Source organism: Pezoporus flaviventris, unplaced genomic scaffold, assembly GCF_033815535.1.
Source record: "Pezoporus flaviventris isolate CSIRO_AGI_PZ_B2104156 unplaced genomic scaffold, CSIRO_AGI_Pfla_v1 ptg000007l, whole genome shotgun sequence".
In the NCBI taxonomy this organism is placed as follows: domain Eukaryota; kingdom Metazoa; phylum Chordata; class Aves; order Psittaciformes; family Psittacidae; genus Pezoporus; species Pezoporus flaviventris.
This window is the reverse complement of record NW_026892555.1, coordinates 17,631,545-17,644,502: the sequence shown is the minus strand read 5'-3', so window position 1 is coordinate 17,644,502 and position 12,958 is coordinate 17,631,545.

Genomic DNA, 12,958 nt, shown 5'->3' with positions numbered 1-12,958 from the left:
TGTATAAGCAGGTTTTCATCACTTGAAAGGATGACTGTATTAAAAAGCTGAAAGCAGCAATGCTTACCAGGTTACACGTTACTAACAAATGGTGTTAGGCTCTAGCCTCAGCTTTCAGTGTGACATTTTTTGTATTTTTGGAAATACTTCTCTTATTAAAAATCCCAAACAATTTATGGAACTCTGTATTGAAAGCTTCAGCAATAATTTGAATAGAGAGGTGAACAGTTAAGTAGAAGTTAGTTTTAATACATTCTCTCTCAAGGTTTCAACCAAAGTAGGTGTGTGTAAAACAAGTAAATAAAATACTTCCTCCCCTTCCACAAAGGTGATGGAAGAACAGAGGAAGCAATGAGATAATTATTTCATAAAGAAAAGGGATATTATGTGACCATTCCACCTGTGGGGAAAAATAGTCCCTTTCTCATAGGTTCCAAATGTAGGATACCTGTCAGAGTAAAGGCTTAAAAATTGAATCTTACACATATAGATGTCTCTGTTGGCTGACATCCTCTTAAAGGATACATGATATGTCATAATACACTGATACATACTAGGGTTAAAATTATAATTGCAAGGAAAACCATATGACTTGAGGCTTTGAGCCTGTTCCTAGTCTACTGCTTTGCTTTATAGAGAGAGTGCAGCGTGTCAAAGGAATGGAGGGAAAACCTTTTACACACAAATAGTCTTTTATCTTTCCATCCTCTGGTAGGATTTTGATTTTGTTTGTCCCGGTAACAGTGCAAGTTAGGAAAAAGTATAATTTGATTTGAAAATAACAAATGCATTTTCAGTGTTACCAGCTTGTCCAATTCTATGCTTTCAAGAGGAATTTGAAAGGCCTGTTAGGGCAGAGCTAGATCTGGGAATTACAGAAGACTTCAGTGAGCTTAGTTGGATTGATACAGAATAAATGAATTTGGCTCTGTAAGTATGACATAGTATACTTTAAATATACAAAACAAGGTAAAGGAAATGATAAGTAAATCTTTTTACCCCAGAGCATTGGAATCAGTGAGGAAGGGCATAATTTAATCTCAGATCTTTGTTATTGGTGATGATGGATGAGCATGAGAGAAACCAGCTTTGCTTTCCACTCCCAAGTTGTTTGCAGGAGAGGGGTTTGGAGAAAAAATGTTGGAGTTCAAGTATACTTGATCTGGAGATCAGAGAAACAAATGAGGCTTTTCAAAATAATCATGTTCTAAGGCTATTTTTCAAAATAGCATTATATGTTAAAGGATACAATAAAGCATATGTTAAGAAATTTGAAATTGTTGCTCCTTTGATTTATCAGAAAAGGGAAATAAAATGGAGCGGAGGGAAAGGAAGATTTTCCTAGTGGGAAATACTTTTAAATGTTATATCCCCAGGAAGTACTTAGGGAAACATAATAGGTTACTATGAAAAAGTTCCAATATAATCGGTATATGTACAATGACTTGCAGTGAATATTATTTTATAAGTTTACATACACAAAAGAACTCTACGTGCTGATGAACAGCAAGCAGCTCCTATTGTATATTCTCTCTCTGTTCTTGACTGCTGCATCAGTTTAGGCTCAGTTATGAAAAATTAAGTATTTGTGGAATGATTGTGCATGAGAATCTGAGTTGAAGGTGATACAGATATTTACATCACCAGGCTTTTTGAAGCAATCATTTGAAAACCATCTGAATTTGATACAAACCTGGTTGTAGCCATGAACCTTTGTTCCTGTTATATGGTCATTTTTGTTTTGGTGGTTTTTTTTTGGCTCAGATGTATTTTTTGGCTGTGGCTTTAAAAATTTGCTCCCCTTTTCATTGTTCAGGAGACAGGGCTAGAAACTGTTCTAGCTTAAGATGTTTGCCTCCAAAGTTTAGTATTTTAAAATGTTTTTAAAATCTTTTAATGAGTAGAAAATAGGTTGTTTGTTTCACAAGGACTTCAGTGTAAAGGTTGCAAACTTTAAGCAAATGTAGCAAATGGATGCATTTCTTGAAATGGAATAGTTTGGAAAAGGGTGGTGGTGAATGCTTGCAGGTAGTGCCAGATGCCTTTGCTGTGGGTGCCCTCTGGGGTATATAGTGTAGATTTAAGGGCAATCTGGATTTATATAAATATAGGCAGGATATTTCACCTTTGAATGCCTTTATTATACATACCTGTCTTCAGGAGGACATTGTAGTGGTCACAGTCACCATGGCAAACCCTGCAAGAAAGCTGTGTTCAAATTGGTTTAATATATTCATGGCCTTGTGTGTCAGTGTAAAACAGATGGCATTTGTTCAGAAAGGATGAGACAGTTACAGGCTGCAGGATTACCTTGTAATGTTCATGGGGCAGGCAGAGTAACCAACAGCCCACAGTGATCTAGGTACTTGGGTTTATTCGAGAACCAACTGGATTAGAGCTTTTACCCTACTAGATTCTATCACATGTACTTGCTCCCCCGCAGAATTATGGTCAGTAGGTCTTGGCTTCCCTTCCCAGCAGGGAGGTCGCTAGTGGTCCAGGAATGCTGGATGTTGGATTATGGTGTGCTGCTGCTCGCGGTTACTGGCCTCAAGCATTGCAGACCAAAGTCCCTGAGCACCCCCTGCCAGTCATTTCCATACAGACCCCTTGATCTCTAGGATTGTTTCTTCAGCTGGGATTTTTGCTGCCTTCTTTCCAGGCCCCTTTCTTGTCTCGAAAACCACATCATTTTTTCAGGGAACCCTTCTTTGAGGCCCCTTGCCTCCCATTTTCTCAAGTAGTCTATGTGTAGAAACACAATGAGTGATCAGCCTCCTAATTGGGGGTTCTGTCCCTGAATTAATTGGAGGAGTTAGGATATGCCACTCTTCAAGTCACGGTTTTATCAAACTTCATAGCCAGACCATACTGGTTGACTGTAGGAAGCAGCAGTCTTCCTGAGAGTTCAAAAGTTCAGTTTCAGCCATTCACACAGGTGTAACCCAGTTATCACCTGCCTTCTAGTGTTTGAACTCCTTTTTCCCTACAACAGTAGTGCACCAAAGATGCCTGAAAATACAGAAAGATGCCATCGCTGTTCTCGGGCTTTGTCCATGGGAAGTGGACTGAGTCACCATGCTAACTACAAGAAAAACATTCCAGTCTTAGTGTTCCTGTACTCATCTCAAATTAACTTCTCCAGGAGGGATAACATTGTAGGCGCATTTGTTGAGGAGGAAAATTGAAGCAGGGAGATGATAAAGACTTACTCAGAGCTAACACAATAGATTAGTGGCAGGACCATGGAAAGAGGAAAAGATCTGACCTCACTCTGGTCTCTTGCAGTACTTAATTGTTGTAGGGGCCTCCAGTCGGTAATGAGTCTAAGACAGTGGAAAGCAGAATTTCTCACGGGGGCGGGGGTTGTGGTGAAGATGTTCATTTCTCTTCTTTTGTTTGAGAGCTGTATTTGAAGGCATTGTTCTTCCGCAGCTGCAGTAGCCTACATTCATTGTGATAATTGTGGGACAATATGTAGAACGGGTGATTGATACATGAGATAAAGTTGTGCAAGAATATTACTAGAAGATCATATGAACATAATAAAATACACAAAGGCAGCTCCAAGAAATAAGCTAAGGCCATTTTTTGTGGGGCACAATGTGGGAGATGTTACAGCAGATCCAAGTAGGGATGAAAAACGGGTAAGAGAAACAACAGCTAAAACATATGTTGGAACAAGTCGTATAACAGGACTGTGTTGATGTATTACAAATAGGTAAGGCAGAAAAAATACAGTAAGCAGCTTGTGGGCAGAAAAGAAAACATAATCTGTATATTCATGAAGAGTTCTGTACCTCCTATGGACCCTGTCATCTTTTTTCCATATTGAGCACATTTTTCCTGTGGTATGGAATCCAGGTGTACGGGCAGGGTTTGGATATTTGGGAGGCTGGGCCCAAGAGACACCACAGAGCCTGCAGAGCCATCCAAGCACATCCAAAGAGGCAGGAAGTTGTAACAGTAGAGAGACTGCTGCCGTACAAGACGTGAGCTGAACTCAATGCATTTGAAGCAGAGCATGTGTGGGTAGGAGGTACTCTTTTACACTCCTGAAAGGTGTAGGATATAGGCAGCAGTGAGCAGGCAAAGTTTGATTTGGGTTTGATTTATTTTTTTCCCTGAGACACCCTTTATAGATTTGTTACCAGCTCTATGCTAAGGGTTTTGAGAGCCAGCTATTCTCACGTTTTCAAGCTCTTCTGTTCTCACAGTTAATCAGTCGTACTGTATGGCCTGGACAGTTTGAGCTCTTGACAAATTTAGTTGTAAGAGCATCTTGAAAGATTATATAACAAGGAAGTTAAGTGGATAAGAAAAGGGAAGATGCAGCCTGCAGTGAGGAGAATGAAGGAGTAGCTAAAGTAAAGATACAAACTTGTTATTAACAGCCATCTACTGAGTCCACCACTTAAGGTTTTTAGCAGATACTCTAATGAACATGTCTACTTTAGGAACAAGCAGTGTAAAGAGGAATGCTGACAGGCACTCCTGTCAATGTATCAAATTCACCCTGTGGATATGGGCTTCTCTCTGACAATAAAGGGAGATTAGCTACTGACTAAGATGCTGTGATTGGCTCTTCTGGTACGAACTGCTTCAGAATCCCTGTTCTAAATGCAGCCTCAGCCAGGAAAGTATAGAGAAAGCTGACTTTCCTTTCTCACTGGTGAACACATAATACAATATTGATCTACACAATTTGTATTAGTGTTTTCAGTCAACAGAATATAATGTCTTAGATCTCAATAATTATTCCTTTCTTGCCTAAGAAGACTAGTATGTCTAAATGTCTGGTATCATTTCCTTGTAGAGAAGTCTGCTATGGCAGTATATAATCTTGGGAAGTTTTATCCAAACCAATTGAAGACAGTGAGAAGGATCAATTGATTTCAGTGAATTTTTAGAAGGTCAGAGGCAGATACAGGATTGAGACCAGGGCATTAGTGTAATAGGTAATTTTATTCCCTGCAGCAGCACACCATTTTCCCTACTATACTAAATCACTTTAAGTCCAATTTTCCTTTCCCCTCCCAAAATACTGAAAGCATTGCCTGTGCTAATCTTTTACAGTATTGTTATTCCAAAAATACAGGCACCATAAGCTACATACAGGCACAGAATGTTATGAAAGTGTGATATGTTTTAAGTTGTGGAAACAATGTTTGTTCATGATGTTGTGTGTTAAGTTTCATCCCATAGGGAATGTGTATGTGGGTGTTCAGGGTTTTTTTGGTTTGTTATTTTTTCAAGCTGAGATATTAGGCCCTGAAAAATGGAAGTGCTGATACAATCTGAAATAGTGTTTCCTGAAGGACCATATTAAAGCAATATTCTAGGAGTCTAATAAGCCCCACGGTGAATGTCATTTTATCCCTACAGGCAAATTTGTAAAGGTTAGTGAAGGTTATTTGTCAAAGTTAAACACTGCTTAAATTTTTTTTCCAAAGTACAGGTAGTTTGTAAATATGGCCAGTTGTCCATTTAGTTTATTCTGGTAAAAATAGTTTTGAATAGGATCGATGGAGAAGAAGGTGACTAAAGTGAAATTGTGTATATACCTCCTTAATTATGAAGAATTATTTTTCTGTATAAATAGTTTCACACTGAGCCTGCACAGTTTTAATCAGAAAACTAGGATGGTCTATAGGTAAAAATGCAGGTATTTTAAGTAGGATTGTTTTGAAAGAGGAAACTAGTGTTTAGGTGGCTAAAAATATATGAATTGTGTATCCTGCTCTTTGTTCTTCTCTAAACACGAATGATGTCTTGGAATTCCAAAATATTCTTGCTAGTATATATTTCAAATGGTTATACTTGTAAATGGAACTTAAGCTTCCAGTCTAGTGAGTTCTCCCTACTTAACTCTGATATGGCTTATTAAAGTTTCTGTATAAAATATTTGCAATATTAGGAAAAAAGGCTGGTACAAGAACTCTGCCTTTACAGTGCTGTGGTTTGTGGTTATTGCTTTTTAACGTGTTCTTTAAAGTATGATTGTATGAAAATACTTACAATTGAAAATCATGTTCCACTTAACTGTGGCATTAGCGTTTCACAGTGAGTTGGATAAGACCCTTTCTTCTTTTAAATTCGGGGGATTTAGGTTTTTCTTTGTATTTTTCAACAAGTTACTAGCTAAATTCTAAAAAAGCAAAACTGGAGAGTTTAGACAGTTGAATTCATAGTAAACTTGTAGGTTTATAAGGTCTGTTTTAAAGTAACCCTTAGGTAAGTGATGGTCCTTCCACGTAGCTTGGTAGCCAGTCACTCCAATTCATAAAACAAATACTGAAACAAAAAATGGAGTGCTTGTTTTCCTGAACTTTTTAGTCAGCAAACTCCTCCACAAAGATGGATCGAACCCTCTTTTTTAATTTACTTAGCATAAATTAATTAAATTGAAACCTGATTAGCTCACAGTTAGGAGAATCTCTTAGCAATGACTTGGAACACTTGCTCGGGATTAACCCAAATCCCAGGCCCTGTATTCTTCTGCACTGCTTTTTCTAGTGGCATCATTTATTCACAGTAAGAGACTTTAGAGCCCTTCTTTTGGATGTTGCTGAAAGACTTAGTGCCTTTCACCTGTGTTTGAAAGTGCTTATATGTTAATATTAGACTCAACAATTCTCCAATAAGAATTTTCTGAGAATCAGTTAGTGAATCAATATTTATGAAGTCAAATGTGTAAGTTGCACGAAAGTATTATTATTTTTCTCTAGGCAGTAGAGGAATTGCCATGACTGTAAAGTAGTAATTCCATTAGCTTCCTGTCTAAGCTATGCTTTTGTCTTTTCTGCTAAAGACAAAAGCCCTTGTGTAGGTGCTTGCTCATTATCGAGAAATAATAGGATAATGCTATGAAGTTAAATATGAAAAGTTTTATTCTTACCTCAATGACAATAAGTATAACATTAGCCTGTTCACATAACGAAGTCTTTAAAATAATTGTTATACATCCAATGTTTATAGGAGTTTTACAGAGAAATCTCATTTTTAAGTCCAGATCATAGCCAAAAGGTGGCAGTATTCTATTCAATATTCATTTGCAAAACAGTATGAAAATGCATTTATTTATTGACTTTTTGGTTTTTATACCAGATCAAAGTGGATGGTTGTATCCTGAAAATAATGTTCATTTATGAAAACACTTATGTAGAATGAAATTAGAAATGAAAATTCTTGCTTATACCTGAAAGGTTGTGAAAAATAATCTGTTACATAAAGTTTAAATATTAGGTGTGTAGTGTTTCACACAATGTCTACATTGACGCATTACTTTGGGGTCTGGATGTTCTTGTGGAGTGCTTAAGAACATCAGAACTTTTCTTCTGTTGGCAGAGTTAACTCATTTTACCTTCAAAAAGAGAGAAATTAATCTCCACATGATTTTAATATGAGCCAAAGCTGCTGCATTAAAAGCAATTTGTTTTATACACCCTAGAGATGTTGTAATATTTTTCATAAAGTGAGTATGGGCTTTTTTGTGCTGAGACAACAATAAGTTGAAGAATTGTTGAAATGCTGCTTTGCCTGCCTGCCAAGTTGTTTAGCTATACGTCAGTGGTTTGTCTTGGAATACTTTGAGGTAGAAGTTTAAATATTAGTGGGAGAGAATGCTTGCAAGTGCAGTTATGTTCAAGCAAATATTTCCATGTAAATTTTGATCCATAGTTACATCAGATGTAAATATGAAATTATGGTAGTTACAGCATAAGTTTAAGTCCACTTGAGTAAAAAAAAGTATTTTCTTTTAATATGAAATGTTCTTAAAAATCACTTTTTGTTACAGCCTTTTAGAAATACTTAAGAATAAAAGACCCATTCCCCAAATATTGGCCAGTCTGTTTTCCTGTGACTGTATTTCATCCTTTCAGTGTTCAAAAGTTTTGATAAACACTACATGTGAGATAGAAGAAAACTTAATTGAGAGGCCAGGATCTGGGAAATCCAGTGGAAATGGTAGTGCTTTATAATATGCTTCCATATTCACCTCCAGTAGAGTATAATTCACACCTATCTATCTTTTGTAATGTCAAGCAAAACGTGTTCCTGAGGGAACTGGAATTAATAGGCCTTGAGATTCTTCAGTGACTTCTGTCTTTTGCCACTTTATTTTCTGGAATAGCCCACTCACTGCATCTCTAAGGGCTGTTCTTTCGAAAAAGGACAAGAGACAACATTGTTTTTTGAAGAATCATTTGGGTGTTCTCGAGAGCGTGATGTGAAATTTAATTTTTTATTTAGTCAAATGAGGCAGAGCATTGTATCACTAGCACAAATTCATGTAGCATCATGAAGGTAAGCAGGATGCAGATATCGGGCAAATACAGTTGGGTGCCATAGATATAACTAAGAGACTGTTCAGAAGACCAAAATGGATGATGTTAGTTTTTCAACAATAACTCACCACTTTTTAACATGAGGAAAAGTCCTAAGGAAGTACAAGTGTGTAAATACTGACTTTGCTAATAATCTGTTTCCTGCTGGGCTCTAATGTTTGTGATCCATCTGCTTCTAGAGTCTATCCCCAAAGAGTATTTTAGGAAAGCTTACTTACACAGAAAGGCCCAGAAATTTCCTGAAATTATTCTGGGAACAAATCCAGAGGATAGTGAAAGCTCTGGGACATATGGTTGTATATGGATATCAAAAAGAACTATTGCTTCGGGCAGTATGTGCCCAAGTTATTTGATATATCCCTGGAGGACGGGGGGGAAGTCGTCTTACTGTATGCATCACATTTGAAGGAAATCTGGTCAGGAATCACAGCATGACTACAGCAACAATATGGTTACATGACATTTCAAATACTGTGAGCACATCTAAATCTAAAGGCAATGGCATATATTTTAAATAAAATATAATTGTCATAGCTGTCACCATGTAGGTTACTTTGTGTGCACTCTTACAGAAGTGAGAGCAAATGATGCTCAGTTTTCATCTTGTAATTAATCTAGGGGTGTATGCATTCAGGTATTACTCTTAACAGTAAACTACTTTGTGATCATATGTAAGTAGAGCAGTAGGATGAGCTCCCTGAGCAGAACAGAACAAGTGTGGGAAGGATTTGGAAGGTTTTCACATTTGTGTGGGAGGAGGTTTGCATCTGCTGAATGTATGTGTGCTCTGTACCATAGATTTGCTGCTGCGGATGGCTTGTGCCTATGCACTTGTTTCTGGGGGTTGCTATCTCTGCTCTTTAGAGGGGCTGTGGTTTCCTCTTTAACTTCTGCCTCTGCCAACACCCTCTGTTTTGTCTTGATGCCATATGCAGCAGTAGGCGGATGGGGGAGGCTATGCACATGTACAGCCATTCCTGAAGTGCATGTGCTGCATCACGTATTGCTCATTGGGTGAGACTACACTCTTGAGGCCCTAGTGAGTTATCCCTATGTCGTGCTGATATGTCAGTAAAAATACAACTGGCTTGCATATTTTGTTCTCTGTGTTCCTCCAAGAAGAGCTTGCAATGTGCAGTAAATCAGCAGTTACTACTTACATGCTACAGTGTTTGTTTTGACCTGTCCATATTAACTGTGGAAATTAATGGAACATTTGTTCTCTCCCACTTGATAGGAATTCTGTTTTTCTGGTGGTGTTTCTGTAGTAAACCTTTTAGTAGCTGGCCTTCCTAGCAGTGTTTCCAAGCTTCAGTTTTGATTGAGCATACTTGTTTTACTTAAAAACTGATGGGCAAAACTTGCCAAAAAGTAGTTCATTACATTTGTACACCACTATTCTGGATTGTTTTTGTTGAATAAAGGCAGGGCAGAAGGTAGGTTCTAGGAAATTTTGTGTCTCTTAGGGGTTTTGATAGTATTTAACGTGGGCATAAAATGCAAATCATTCTAAAAGGGAAATATAATTCATATAAAACTGTGCCCAGCTCTTTTGGAAGTCATAGAAAGATATTTCAGGGGCTGAAATGAAGTTGAGTAGGCCAGCATCTCCTTTGAGATATTGATGACATTGCTAAAGAACATGGACAGTGGGACTGACCCTGTGCTCTTTGTGTGCTCTGAAGCTGCTGTGAAATAATAGAAACTGCAGGTTTTTGCTAACATTTCTTTGTGGCACTCATGATTACTGTGCACATATCTTAACATGGCGCACAAACAGGCACAGCACTGGTTTTACAAGAAACTGCTCTTTCTGTTGCTGATTATTGGGAGATAATAGTCTAGATTCTGTAGCATTAGTATCTTCTGCTCCCACTTTTTGACATACCTAAGCTCACACGTTCTAAGTATTACATGTGGTGAATGTCATCATACATGCACATATTTTTCTCTAGAGGCTTTGGGGGCTTTATTTTAAGGGCTATTTTTCATTATGCGGTATGCATTATTATAATTTTTTAACTTTAATTTTTTTTTACCTAAAATTTAGAACATTTTCAGGACAATTTTCTATTTTAGGAGAAATTCATGGTCTACACATTTCAGTAACACTGTACAGGGGATAAACATCTTGTTCTATTCATCACACTCTTCCTTCAGATATGGATAAGGAGGCCTTGAAGGAGGATTTTTCAAGTGTATAAGTTTATTCCTTGCCAGAGCTTTGAACTGACATCCCATTATGGAGCTTTGTGCGATTGGCTTCACTGGCTTCAGAGGATTTGAAACAGGGAATTTGTGAGGTAGTTACATGAGGATAAGTGGATTGTTAAAAAACTCAGAGCCACCTCCTTTTGCCTCCTATAAGCATGATCTGGTAAAACCTTACCTTAACTGCATTCAACAGCCATTGCTTCACATGTAGTAACTTGAGAGGCCCAGGCTGGTTTTTGACCCTGTTCACTGAGGAAGTAAGGCTTCTGCAGTCGTGTCACAGGTACCTCTGTTAGTCCTTTTGTAACCTGTAGGGCATTTCTGTCAACTTTAAAAGTAGAGATCCTAGAAGGGAAAATCTCCCGCAGTACTTCAGGGACTGAAGACAGGCCCTGAACCTATTTGTTCATCTGCCAGAGGATGAGAGACTTGATTTTCGTCTGGATTTCCTGGCAGCCAAGTAGATCAACACTTTCAGCTTAGCCAGTCCATCAGGTATGTATCTAGCTGCAAAATGTAGAGCGTTACATCTCTTGTCCAGCAGAAAACAAAAAGAACTAGAAAAGGAAAACTTGAAGATAGAGTTGCAAAACACAGTGTGTGTGTTGAGGGGCAGGAGGGGGCTGTTGGTGTTACAGTTCAGCCATGAGACCAAAGACAAAACCAGCTTCTTCAAGAAATGTTTAATTGCAGCTAATTATGTGTGCAACAAACCTTAAGCTATTTTAAAAATAATTGCACATTAATAATGTATCTACAGTTGAAAATATCACACAGGTTAAAGAAAACTGACATCAAGGAACTTAGCAGTTTTGGAGAGTTACTGTCAGGTTCTTGCTCAGTCTCACAGTCATCCTAAATTTATCTGAAATTATTAGATATTCTGCTTAATATAGAAGAACTTTAAAATGCTGGAAATCCTCAGGGGAAAAATATGTCCTCCAAAAAGACAAGGCACATCCATACGGTTGATGAAGCTTAAAAGACTTCATTTGATCTTTCTGGCAACCAGCATATAATCAGTCTGTAATAAGACCTTTCTATGTATCAGACTTTAGGAACTGCTGAAATCATGAGAAATACAAAAGCAGAAGTGAACTTGTTCATACTTCTTTTCCCATAGTGATGAAATAAAGATCTAATGCACGACTGAGGGGAAAGGTGTGGGTAGTGTTGTTTGCAATCACAATCCTAAGGGCCTTGCTCTTTTGGGTTTAGGTCAAGATTGTATCAGAGATGGTGTTTTCTGCTCCCTCAAAAGGATGTGAATTTTGCTGTATGCAGCCCCTTGGAAGCATGAGTAGTTATTCGGAGGAAAATGCTTGTCCTCCCATTGGCAAAATATGTATAGGAATCACAGCTGTTACTACAAATACTGAGAATATCTTCAATAGCTGTATACTCAGAGCTCAAATAAAAACTGTCTTTAGCTATTGCTGTTTTAGAAGTTAAGATTTCTTTTTATCTGTGTGTTGTTCCACCTTGCCTGAGGATAACAGGAGGTAGATTTTTGAAACTTTCAACTGTGTATATAGGTACAAAATTTAGTGATATCCCTCCGTGAAAATGTTCAAACTCATTTGCGCAATGTTGACATAAATGGAAGGACTGTCTGTTTTTCATAGAAAACCCAATAAGGTGACTGGCTGCCTGTTGGTAACAGAAGCTCATATGAAACAGCCCAAAGCAGAACATTTTGCAGATAGTAGGGTTCCAGAGATTACAATACACCTTATTTTGCAAACTACAAAACACCAATAGGCTGTCTTACAAAGTGTCTTCATATTTGCATGCATATTACTAGCTATTCTGACCCGTCATAATTCAGTATACCTTCAAGCTTTTCTAAGTGAAGTGTAATTATATACTGCTTGGGCAACTCCTAAAACTGAAGGCTTGGATGTAAGGGATGATTCAATATGCTGCCTTATAATCAACAACGTAGTTCACTGAAATAAAATTCACTTTTCCAGATTTTAATCATAGACTTCAAATTAGCTTGGAATACAATTCTATGTGTTTCTATTTCAGATTTCGCTGCTCATAACATGGTATGTTTTCCTATTTACATTAGTTGCACTTAGCTTGAAAGAGAGACAGTTATAGGCTCTGGATCAGGATATAACTGAAACATTAGCTGGTTTGTACATTTTAATAGAACTGCTCACTGAGCAAGTGTGAACATGACTGTTTAATGCACATTTAAATCCATGAATTAAATGTGATAGTTTGACAAATTGACAAAGAAAATGATATGAAAAGTCCTCCTCTTCCTGCAGATCTTTGTAACAGTGTTGCAAATGAGGAGTAACTAACTTCAGGGTGTGCTAATAAAGGATTGAAATGTTCCTGATGTATTTCAACTCGGGAAAAAGGGAATTGTGTCATAGGTTGAG